The sequence below is a fragment of the Carcharhinus amblyrhynchos genome, chromosome 17 (assembly GCF_965287045.1).
Source record: "Carcharhinus amblyrhynchos chromosome 17, sCarAmb.v2.hapA, whole genome shotgun sequence".
Lineage (NCBI taxonomy): Eukaryota > Metazoa > Chordata > Chondrichthyes > Carcharhiniformes > Carcharhinidae > Carcharhinus > Carcharhinus amblyrhynchos.
In genome coordinates this window covers 48,842,510-48,855,386 of record NC_137340.1, presented here as the reverse complement: position 1 = coordinate 48,855,386, position 12,877 = coordinate 48,842,510, and positions in this window count along the sequence as shown.

The following is a 12,877-nucleotide window of genomic DNA, read 5'->3' as shown; positions in this document are numbered from 1 at the left end:
GGGATTACTACCTGAATGGCTGTAAATTGGGAGAGGGGAGTGTGCAGCGGGACCTGGGTGTCCTTGTGCATCAGTCACTGAAGGTAAGCATGCAGATGCAGCAGGCGGTAAAGAAGGCAAATGGCATGTTGGCCTTCATTGCGAGAGGTTTCGATTACAGGAACACGGACTTGGTCAGGCCACATCTAGAGTATTGTGCGCAGTTTTGGCCTCCTTTTCCGAGGAAGGGTGTTCTTGCTCTCGAGGGAATGCAGCGAAGGTTTACCAGGCTGATTCCAGGAATGGTGGGATTGATGTATGAGGAGAGATTGAGTGGGTTAGGATTGTTTTCGCTGGAGTTCAGATGAATGAGGGGGGATCTCATAGAGACTTATAAAATTCTAACAGGACTAGACAGGATAGATGCAGGAAGGATGTTTCTGATGGTGGGGGAGTCCAGAACCAGGGATCACAATCTGAGGATTCAGGGTAGACCATTTAGGACAAAGGTGAGGATGCATTTCTTCACCCAAAGAGCGGTGGGCCTGTGGAATTCATTACCACAGGAAGTAGTTGATGCCAAAACATTGAGTGTATTCAAGAAGTAGCTAGGTAGAGCACTGGGGTCAGGCGGGATCAAAGGTCATGGGGAGAAAGCAAGAGTAGGCTATTGAGTTGGATGTTTAACTATAATTGGGATGAATGGTAGAGCAGGCTCGAAGGGCCAAATGGCCTGCTCCTGCTCCTATCTTCTTCTTTGTTTTTATGAGAGGATCTGTTCAAGGAAGACAGATTATGTGGGAGATGAGGTTTACCAGGTAGCTTGCTGGGCCTGGCAGAAGCAGACTCCTGCTCCTCCTGGCCCACCAGCAAGACACCAGCCTCCGGGTTCAGTCCTTCACACTCCACTTCACCTGTTGGGCTTCCCCTGGAGTGGGAAATCTGTCTAATGGTGGTTAAAATAGGATTACTATCAACATGAAGACCACAGCCTCACTGAAATATTTAAATGACCTAACTGCCTCCTGGAAACCCTCCCCTTGTGCCGATCCCACTAAAACTAGGAAGTTTAAAGTTTATTTATTAGTGTCACAAGTATGCTTACGTTAACACTGCAATGAAATTACTGTAAAAATCCCCTAGCCGCCACCTGTTCGAGTACACTGAGGGAGAACTTAGCATGGCCAATACACCTAATTAGCACATCTTTCACTCTGTGAGAGGAAACCCATGCAGAAACAGGGAGAATGTGCAAACACCACACAAACAGTGACCTAAACTGGGAATTGAACCCGGGTCCCTGACGCTGTGAGGCATCAGTGCTAACCACTGTGCCACCGTGCCTGTGGGAAGTGGGTGGATTCAGGGTGGGCTGGCTTCCTGTTTCAGATCTTTAACCCATTCCATTTGGTTGTTTTGTCGGGGGAGGGGGTTAAGATTTCCTCCAGTGTGTTGTTATCCGGTGTGTGGTAGACTTTAATCAATAGTACAATGCTAGCTTTTCTTTGCAATAAATTGCCACTGTCACTCAGAGGAGATAAGTTGTACAGCAAATGGGAAACTGGCCACTGGCACAGTATGGGGACAATGTGCTGAGGCTGGAACAAGTCTCCGTGTTGGTGTGTCAAAGATGGACCCTCAGTCTGTTGTGCATTTCTGGTTCAGTTTTTAATCTGCAACCTGTGAAAGACTTGTTTTTGTTAAACTTCCTGCACCAAGTGGCGCTGTTTTCTCCCAAGTGTACAGATGTAAACCATTTAAAGAAGATTTGGCCTTTTAATTTGACAGTTATGACGAACACATAATTTACAAGTTAAAAATTGAAAGGGAACATTCTTTTTCTCCACTCTCAGAGTGTTTCTTTCCCAAGCCTGATACTCTGTCCTACACCATGTCCTGCTTGTCCATTACGCCTGTTCTAAATGATCTGCATTAGTTCCCAATGGGCAGCATGAGCCTTTCCTTCCCAATTGGCATATTGGCTTTGTAACAATAATGAGACAAAGGCTGTTTGGTCCATTAAGCTCTTTCACTGTGAAGATTATTCATAATCTGACCTCTTATGGTCTCCAATCCACCCACATAAAGCTCTGAGGGAACCTTTAGCACAAATATTCTCCGATTTCCAAAGAGAATGGCATTATCTGACTGTGTGGCACGATGGCACACTGGTTGGCACCACTGCCTCACAGTGCTGTGAGCCTGGGTTCAATTCCTACCTTGGGTCATTATCTGTGTGGATTCTGCACATTCTCCCTGTATCTGCGTGCTTTTCCTCCAGGTGCTCAAGTTTCATCCCACAGTCCAAAGATGTGTGGATTAGGTGAACTGATCTTGCTAAATTGCCCCTTAGTGTTAGGGGGACTAGGAGGGTTAATACCTAGGTTATGGGAATAGGGCCTGGGTGGGATTATGGTCGGCGCAGACTCGATGGGTCAAATGGCCTCCTTCTGCACTGTAGGGATTCTATCATTCAACTATTTTGCATCAAAGGAAGTTTAAAGTACACAGGCTTTCTTGACATTCTTTGGTGGGGATCCCAAAGCAAAACACCCAGGTTACAATCTGAAGAATATTAGCAGTCATCCAAAACCAACCATCCATTGTCAAAGCCTTCTTATCATTTTCTGCTTCTAAGTGTTGGTTTGTACCTCCCACACAGATTACAGTAGTGAGGAGAGAGGGAAGGGGACTCAAAACATCTCCATTTCATGGCTCACAAAGTCTATAGTGTCTAACTAATAGGTGCCGGTTGTGTAAGCCCCTAATTCATTGGTTTATTTGTCTGCCTTTTAGATCCATATGACTATGGTGCAACCAGCTTTATTTGTTCAATAAGGCACCGACATATTTGCCATTTTCCTTTCAAACAAAAATACGCTTAATTGAAGATGATTGCACTAGTTAATAAACCCTAAAATGGCCTTTATTCCAAACACCACCAGCTTTAGTGTTAGACATCATCTCTTATTTCTGGTAGCATAAGCAAATATCTCGCCTCTTTTACAATTCTTTTTACAGTGATTTCCATGTTAGATCACCTGCTAAACCAGATGCTCAGTCTCCTGGAGTTGCAATGCACCTTCTGCCAAAGGCATTCCATTTCACATTTAAGGCCCCAGTTGAATGATAGAATCCCTACTGTACAGAAGGAGGCCATTCGGCCCATTGACCACAATCCCACCCAGGCCCTATTCCTGCGAGCCCACACATTTACCCTGCCAAGTGCCTGACACGAGGGTCAATTTAGCATGGCCAATTAACCTAACCCGCACATCTTTGGACTGTGGGAGGAAACCGGAGCACCCGGAGGAAACCCACAGAGAGAAAGTGCAAACTCCATAGGCTGGAATTGAACCTGGGTCCCTGGCGTGATGAGGCAGCAGTGCTAACCACTGTGCCACTGTGCTGCCCTGGAGATGTCTATTTTCAGATAAGGTGTTAGAAAGTGGCTGCATCTGCCCTGTCAGGTTGATATGAAAGGTCCCGCAGCACTATCTCAGAGGAGAGCAGGTATCCTCCCTTGTGCCCTGGCCAATGTTTATCCCTCAACCAACTTTACTGCATTGCAATTTTTTTTATTTATTCATTCTCGGGATGTGGGCATCTTTGGCAAGGCCAATATTTATTGCCCATCCCCAATTACCCTTAAGAAGATGGTGGTGAACCACCTTTTTGATACACTGTGGTCCGTGTGGTGTAGGTACATTCACAACGCTGTTAGCTAGAAAGTTCCATTAGATCCTGCAACGAGGAAGAAGCAACCAATTGATTTCTTCTAAGTCAGGGTGGTGTGTGTCTTGGAGTAGAACTTGGAGTTTTGATGTGCTTGTTGTCCATGTCCTTCCAGGTGGCAGAGGTCATGAGATTGTTAGACCTCACTGTGTACAAATTGTCTGCGACGCTTCCTCCATTACAACAGTGACTACACTTCAAAAGTACTTCAGTGACGGTAAACCGCACTGGGACGTAGCAAAGTCATGAAAGACACTGTTTAAAAACAAGTCTTTCTTTTTCCTTTTTCTAAATTGGTCTGTCGTGTCATGGCTGGTTGGGACATAACTGGCACAAAGTGGATTCTGAATTGGCCTGCACAACATAACTCACTCCAGTCCAAGAGTGATTTATCCTGTCTGAAGCGCTTTGAGGTGTTTTGACATGAAAAGCGACTGTATAAGAAAGAGCTTTCATTCATATAGAACCTCTCACATCACTGGCTTGGCCAAAAAGCGCTTTACGGCCAATGCATTGCTTTTGAAGTGCAGTCATTGCTTGTTTTACATGCAAGAGTCACAGCCAATTTGTGCAAAGGCCCAGTGATCAGCTGTATGATAAATGGCCTGAAAACCTGGTGTTTGGCTGCATGATAAACATTGGCCAGGACACCAAGAGAACTCCCGGGCCTTCAAGTGGTGCCACGGGATCTTTTCCATCCACCTGAATAGGACAAAACATCTCATTCGGGACACATTTGTGTCCGGCGCGCTCCTTGAATCGGAGAGTCCGCCTGCATTGAGGTGTTCAAGTCGCTGGAGTGGGGTTTGAACCCACAACCTTCTGACTCAGAGGGAAGAGTGCTGAGACATGGAATAAAGGCAAGTATTATTTGGTAGGTTACTCGCAACGACTCAAAGAGCCGATCAAAGCAAATCAGGTGGATCCCAATGCTTGTGCTAGGAGGAGGAGCCTGATGGTTGGATCAGACCTGGAAGTACTACTCTCCAATATTAAATAGTCTGCTGACACTCAGTGCCTTACCAATGCTTGAAAAATGACTGTTAAAGTAAGGCCCGAGAGCCCTCTCCTATCCCGAGCTTGAGTGAATTACTTCAGAAGGACAGGGAAGCAGATTGGGGTGTGGGGGTGGATGGGTACAGGATGAGAAAGTTGTCAACAGCAATTATGTTGCTGTACAGCGACTGGCTTTATACAATAAGGTCAATTCAAGCCAGCTGTAGACCTTGGATTGGGGAGGAAGAAGAATTTCATTGCCACCACAAGTACCTACCACCAGTGTGGTTTGCTGCTTTGGCAGATATGAAGGTTCCAAGTCATTTCTTTTTATATTTTTTTTTATCTTTGTACTTTCAAACTCAAACAGAAGTGTGCTTTGTCCATTCATCGCTCTCACAGCCAGAGAATGCAGGAATCACAGATTATAACAGTCTTACTGACTGGATCAATCTGGCCTTAAGCTTCACTTAGCAATGAAACAAGTTTTCAGGCATTGGTAAATTAAAATGCTTCATTGATTAATGGCAGTGGAGAATGAATTAATGTGTTAGTTTTCCTGTGACATGATACCAGAAATAACCTGCTATTCTTCTTTGGCACAGTTATGCAAAAAGAAGTATTTCAGAATAGGAAAGGTATTTTTATTCATTTGTGGGACATGGGCATTGCTGGCTGGCCAGCATTTATTACCCATCCCTAGTTGCCCCTTGAGAAGGTGAGCTGCCTTCTTGAATCGCCGCAGTCCATGTGGGTTGATCCACAATGCCGTTGGGGAGGGAATTCTAGGATTTTGACCCAGCGACTGCAAAGGAATGGCGATATATTTCCAAGTCAGGATGGTGAGTGGCTTGGAGGGGAACTTGCAGGTGGTGGTGTTCCCCATGTATCTGCTGCCCTCGCCCTTGTAGATAGAAGTGGTCGTGGGTTTGGAAGGTGCTATCTAAGGATCTTTGGTGAATTGTTGCAGTGCATCTTGTAGATAGTACAAACTGCTGCTACTGAGCGTCGGTACATGTAAGGTATAACTTTCTGTGATAGCATTTTCCAAAATGCAAGCCTTCCATTTAGCAAGACAGGGGCAAAACCACACGCCATGCTGACTTGGGCAAATATTCGCTGTCCCTTCATTGTCACTGGATCTAAATCCTGGAATTCCTGATCCAGTAGCACTGAGGGAGTACTATCACTACCTGACTGCAGAGGTTCAAGTACAAAGTTCACCACTAACCTTCTCCAGGGCAACAAGTGATGAGTAATGAATCCTGGCCCTGCCAGCAACGCCCTCATCAGAGAATTAATTTAAAAAGAAATGTCAGGGTTTACTTCTGCCAGTGTGAGTCAGCGGTGCCTATCAGGGACTTCCACGTGCCCAGTCCACGGGAATGCTGGAATGGCAGGACATTAATGCTTAGCACCAATGCCTCACAGCGCCAAAGACACCCACTCAATTTTGGCCTTGGGTGACCATGGAGTTTGCATGTTCTCCCCATGTCTGTGTGGGTTTCCTCCGGTTTACTCCCACAGTCCTAAGGTGTGCAGGTTAGGTGGATTGGCCATGCTAAATTGCACCTTAGTGTCCCAAGAAGTTTAGGTTCAATGGATTAGCCATGGTAAATGCATGGCGTTATGTGGATAGGGCAGGGGACTGGGCCTTGGTAAGATGCTCTTTCGAAGAGCAGATGGGCTGAATGGCCTCTTTCTACTCTGTAAGGATTCTATGGATCTTATTCAATGATCCTATGGACATTTCTTTTCAGTTTCTTTTGGAGGGTGAATTCTCACATGTCTCCCTTCTTGTTCCAGGGAAGGATTCCATCAGACAACTCCAGAACACAAGGATGCAACTAATTCCTTACATCAAAAATGACGTATGTTTTTAGCGTGGTAGTTTACCAAATTTATACCAAGTTACCAGTGGGGTAATTGGGGATGTGCTGCCAACAAGAGAGGCCCCAAAACTGGATAAGTGTCTTCTCCCCTCCTTCCCCTGTCTCACCAGGGCATTCAGTTCTACACTCACATATGAACCACAGATTTTCAAACTTGGCAGGTTTTAAGAAGGGGAGGACAACTGGTGATGGTGAAATTCAGGGAGAGAATTTCAAAGCATGAGGTTTGTGTGGCTGATGGCACTGCCAACAATGGGGAAATTAGCCCGTTTGGAAAGGTATGGCACAGTGGTTGGCACTGCTGCCTCACGGTGCCAGGGACCCGGGTTCTATTCATGGCTTGGGTCACTATCTGGGTGGAGTCTGCACCTTCTCCCCATGTCTACGTGGGCTTTGTCTGGGTGCTCCGGTTTCCTCCCACAGACTGAAAGACATGCTGGTTAGATGAATTTGTCCAAATTCTCTCTGTGTACCCAACCAGGCGCCAGAGTGTGGCAGCTAGGGGATTGTCACAGTAACTTCATTGCAGTGTTAATGTCAGCCTACTTGTGACACCAATGAATAAACTGTAACTGTTTGGAACTGAGTTGGAACCCTCACACGCTGAAAACTTTAAGAAGCTCTGTTCTGAAGAGTTACATTTCCCACAATGGCATCACTCTTTCTTCTGAGTTCAAAGGTCGCGAGTTCAAGCCCCACGTAGAAACATTGGCCTCAATTTTACGGCGTCGCCCAAGGCCAACAGAGAATTCCGTTCTGCGAGCCGTAAATGTGAAATGAAATTGTGCTGCTACGCCCACCCCAGAATCGAGACGGGCATGGCGATTAAATTCTACCCACCATTAAGTAAGGGACGCTGGCATTCCAGCGTGATAGATGTGAGGTTGAACTAGGATGAGGTCTGCCAACTCAGGTGGGCATAAAGGAAGGAAGAACAAACAGAAAGATACGTTGAATGGGTTGGATGAAGATGGGCGCAAGGAGACTCATAATCCCAGTAGAACTGATGGGTCGAATGGCCTGATTCTGTTGCTGTACATTCTGTGTGGTGTATGTCCCTTTAAGGGCAAGCATTTTTCACAAACGTAAGAAAATACTTTTTTCTTGGAAAGAGATAAAGCATAAAATAGCACATTGAGAGTAAACCTCCCAGTATTTCTTTCCACCCCTCAGTTTTATCTGGTAATGATAGGCCCAGCACTTAAGCCTCTTTGGAGAGACTGCAGGAGTTGATTGGCACTCATTGTCTAACACTTACCGTGCCTGCTTTGCCTGAGCTGTTGTCCTTGTCCATTTGGAACATTTCGTACTGAATGCGGCGAGGAATGCGACTCCCTTTTGTGGAGTGTGTGGCTGCAGCCCCGCCCGGCTCGGTGGGAACCTGCAGGTACAATGTGGCACTTTCACTGTTGTCAAGGCCAGGGCCTGACGGGTAAGGGCTGGGGATTGGGGGTGGGGGCGGCGGGGGTGGGGTAAGGAGCGAGGAGAATGTTCAGCGCACATTCCACCATAATCACTCAGGCTCTGGCAGCAGAACCCACTTCATCATCTCGTTCAGTCGCTGTTCCCTCGGAGCCGATTCCAGCAGAGTGTGTGACTCCGAATTGGATTTAAAAATAAAAGTTACATGTCCAAATCTATCTCAGTGACCAATTCAATAATAATTAATACTGACGCTGGCTTCAAGCTGAAGCAGCTATTTAGTAAAATCTTGAGGTATAATTGAGTGCTTTAACTAGCAAACAGTACAGATCCCAACAGGAGAAAGACCAGGACAATCATATTTTAAAACCGTCCTTACCATTTTCTCCCTCTGTAGAATGAACTGACACCGTCCAGATCCACAACAGCAATCCAGTACCTTATTCTAATGACCATTTTCCCTTTGTGAATGAAACCTTGGAGTTTTACGATTCGCTATATTTTAACACAGCGTTAAAGTTACCATAGAACCCCTACAGTGCAGAAGGAGGCCATTTGGCCCATCGAGTCTGCACGCACCATAATCCCACTCAGGCCCTAGCCCATAATCTCATGTATTTACCCTAGCTAGCCCCCTCCCCCGACACTAAATGGCAATTTAGCATGGCCTACCTTCCTAATTCGCACATCTTTGGATTGTGGCAGGAAACTGGAGCAACCCCATGCAAACACGGGGAGAATGTGCAAAGTCCACACAGACAGTGACCCAAGCTGGGATTCGAACCCGGGACCCTGGCACTGTGGGTCAGCAATGCTAACCACTGTGTCACTCTGGACTAAGGATTAAGAGCAATCTGAAAATCTAGGCCCGATCTGTTGGGCATTAATTTGATCAAGGCTGAATTGTAACTAGGCCCAATCCTATCCTCCTTGCATCCAACCACTCAGACACTCCAGTGAAAATGACTGGACAGCGGTGAACCAGTGGTTTGGGGCAAAAACCAAGTGGTGTGATTGTGGGACAAAGGAGTATCTGGAGTGGCTTGTTTCAAAATGGATCCGCTCACCTTTGCTCCCAGTCTGACACCATGGCTAATTGGAGGGCCACTCCAGAGTTAAGTTAACTCAGGCTGACAAGTGATTGAAACTGAAATCTTCTATGGCTCACTCTCAAACCACACTGAACCACCAGGGGTCAGTCATTATTACTAACAAAAAGCTTGCATTTATGTAGTGACCCAAAGATACCTCAATGTGCTTTGCAAACAATTAAGTCATTATGGAGTAGATTCACTGTTGTAAAACACTAATCATCACAAATGTAGACGCAAGGGCACTGAATACACATTGATGCTATTTACTATAACAATCAAATTACTCTTTATTTGATTTGATTTATTATTGTCACATGTATTAACATACAGTGAAAAGTATTGTTTCTTGCGCACTATACAGTCAAAACATACCGTTCATAGAGAAGGAAACGAGAGAATGCAGAATGTATTGTTACAGTCATAGCTAGGGTGTTGAGAAAGATCAATTTAATGCAAGTCCATTCAAAAGTCTGACAGCAGCAGGGAAGAAGCTGTCCTTGAGTCGGTTGGTACATGACCTCAGATTTTAGTATCTTATTCCCGAAGGAAGAGGGTGGAAGAGAGAATGTCCGGGATGGGTGGGGTTCTTAATTATGCTGGCTGTTTTGCGGGAAGTGTAGACAGAGTGGATGGATGGGAGGCTGGTTTGCGTGATGGATTGGGTTACCTTCACGACCTTTCGTAGTTCCTTGCGGTCTTGGGTAGGGCAGAAGCCATACCAAGCTGTGATACAACCAGAAAGAATGGTGCATCTGTAAAAGTTGGTGAGAGTCATAGCTGACGTGCCAAATTTCCTTAGTCTTCTAAGAAAGTAGAGGCGTTGGTGGGCTTTCTTAACTATAGTATTTGCATGGCGGGGACCAGGACAGATTGTTGGTAATCTGGACGCCTAAAAACTTGAAGCTCTCGACCCGTTTCTACTTTTCTACTTATCAGAAGATGTCTATGAATGATTTAAAGCCGATGTGTTTTTTTGCCACTGACAATGTTCAGTAGCTTTCAGCTCAACACATGAAATGGGTTCAGATACTTTATTATGGCCGTGAGATATTAGATTAATTTCCTTTTTATATCCAAGACTTCAGGGACAGTCCTCAACTATAAGAGAGACAATGCATATACCCAGAACAATCCTTTGTCAGTGCTGAGATAATGATAGGTTTTTGTTAAAGTCACAGTAAGGATGCTACCATTCACCGTAGTTTCTCTTGCTTAGGACGGGGAACGGGTGTAATTAAGCCAGGGCACCCAGTAACTTACACAGGATAAAGTCTGCACATTTAGAATCATAATGTTATGCAGCACAGAAAGAGGCCATTCAGTCCATCGCACTGCCCTCCTGATAGTGCAGCACTGCACTGAGAGTGTCAACCTGGGTTTTGTGCTTCAATCAAGGGAATGTTCAATATTTGGTTAGTTTAACATTATAAATCTGTCCACTTTTGTGTGGCTTATATCTTACCAACTGTCTGGACCATCAAAGTCAGGCAGCACAGCGGCACAGTGGTTAGCACTGCTGCCTCACAACGCCAGGGACCTGGGCTTGATTCTAGCCTTGAGTCACTGTCAGTGCAGAGTCTGCACGTTCTCCCCCATGTCTGCATGGGTTTCCTCCGGGTGCTCTAATTTCCTCCCATAGACCAAAGATGCGCGGGTTAGGTGGATTGGCCATGCTAAATTGCCCCTTAGTGTCCAAGACATGTAGGTAAGATAATTAGCTGTGCTAAACATGCAGGATTAAGCAGATAGGGTGGGGAGGTGGGCCTGGGTAACCTGCTCTTTTGGAGAGTCTCGATGGGCCAAATGTCCTCCTTCTGCACAATAACGATTCTATGGATCAGAGATTCCCTCAGTGCTGTAAGAGGGCACTTAATGCGCCTCAGTCATACTCATGGGTTGTTATAACTAAAATCTAACGTAAATTCATTAATCACAAGTAGGCTTACATTAACACTACAATGAAGTTTAAAATTCACTTTTCGCCACACTCCTGCACCTGTTCAGGTACACTGAGGAGGGAGAATTTAGCATGGTCAATGCGCCTAATCAGCATGTCTTTTGGACTGTGGGAGGAAACAGGAGCACCTGAAGGAAACCCGCACAGACACGGGCTGCGCAAACAGTGACCCAAGCTGGGAGTCGAATCCAGGTCCCTGGTGCTGTGTGGCAGTAGTGCTAACCACTGTGCATTCCCCCCTCTTCTTTACTTACATAAGAACATAAGAAATAGGAGCAGGAGTAGGACATCTAGCCCTTCGAGCCTGCCCCACCGTTCAATAAGATCATGGCTGATCTGAAGTGGATCAGTTCCACTTTCCCGCTTTCTCCCCATAACCCTTAATTCCCTTATCTATCAGAAACCTATCTACCCGTGACTTAAATATATTTAGCGAGGTAGCCTCCACCACTTCAATGGGCAGAGAATTCCAGAGATTCACCATCCTTTGAGTGAAGAAGTTCCTCCTCGACTCCCACCCCCTTATTTTGAGGCTGTGCCCTCTAGTTCTGCTATCCTTTCTAAGTGGGAAGAATCTCTCTACCTCTACCCTATCTAGCCCCTAGGGGTAAGCCCCTACTTAACTCTTATACCTTGATCCCAATATAAGAGTTTGTGCATGTGATAAGGAGCAGATAAAAACATTCCTCATTTCCATGCTTATGGTTGTGACAATTGAGGCATCATGACATAATAGTCTTTGCAAGTTGAATGCATTCCAATGTGAAAACCTATAAAGGCAGTTCCTCCAACCGTCCAGCGATGCAGCCTCCTGGTTGAATGAATAATTCTTTATTCTAACACAGAAAGAATGATCATAATGTTCCATGGAACCACATTCCAGAGCTGAGGAGTAGAACACAGATAACTGGTGGGAATAGAAAGCGAGAGGGAGCCCTCACATACAGGTGGACTTTTAAATCATTAACACATTATGTGTGGTGCAGGGGGCTGGCTTATTAAGCAGGGAATGGATCAACTACACACATCTCTCAGAATGGCATTCCCCCCACAACCAGTGCCCAAAGGGGAAAATGATTGGTTGTAGTTCTTTTTTTATTCATTCATGGGGTTTGGACATCGCTGGCTGGCCAACATTTACTGCCCACCCCTAGTTGCCCTTGGAAGGCAATTGCAAGCCAACCACATTGCAGCCATATGTAAGCCAGACCAAGTAAAGAGGGCAGATTTCCTTCCCTAAAGAACACTAGGTGGGTTTTTCTGACCATGCTTTCATGGTCAACAGTAGGCTCTTAATTCCAGATTTTATATATATATTTTTAAATTGAGTTCAAATTCCAACAATCTTCCGTGACGGGATTCAAACCCGGCTCCCCCAGAACATTAACTGTGTGTCTGGATTAATAATCTAGTGATAATACCACTGGGCCATCTATTGTAATGGTTGTATTGTGAGCTTTGCCTCTCCGGGAAGTAGATAGTCAGCAGTTTCCCTCCACTGAATGACACAAGTAGGCATTTATAGAACACTGAGATGTGCTTAAGATTGCAGCCAGCTATGCACTCTGCTCCATTTTGTCTTGGGAAATGAGCTTTGGTTTGTGACTGCCAACAGGATTAATAGAGCGTATGCGTGCTGCTGTAAATCACTGTAATTGGCGACTAATAGCGTCGTCACGAGAAATGGAAAAAAAAATCCTGCAACTTATCAACAGGGAGCAGTAAACTATTCCTTGAAAAATGAAGTGAAACATGCCTTGAGAAAGTCAAAGTCCGACACAAAAAGCCAACTGATTATATGA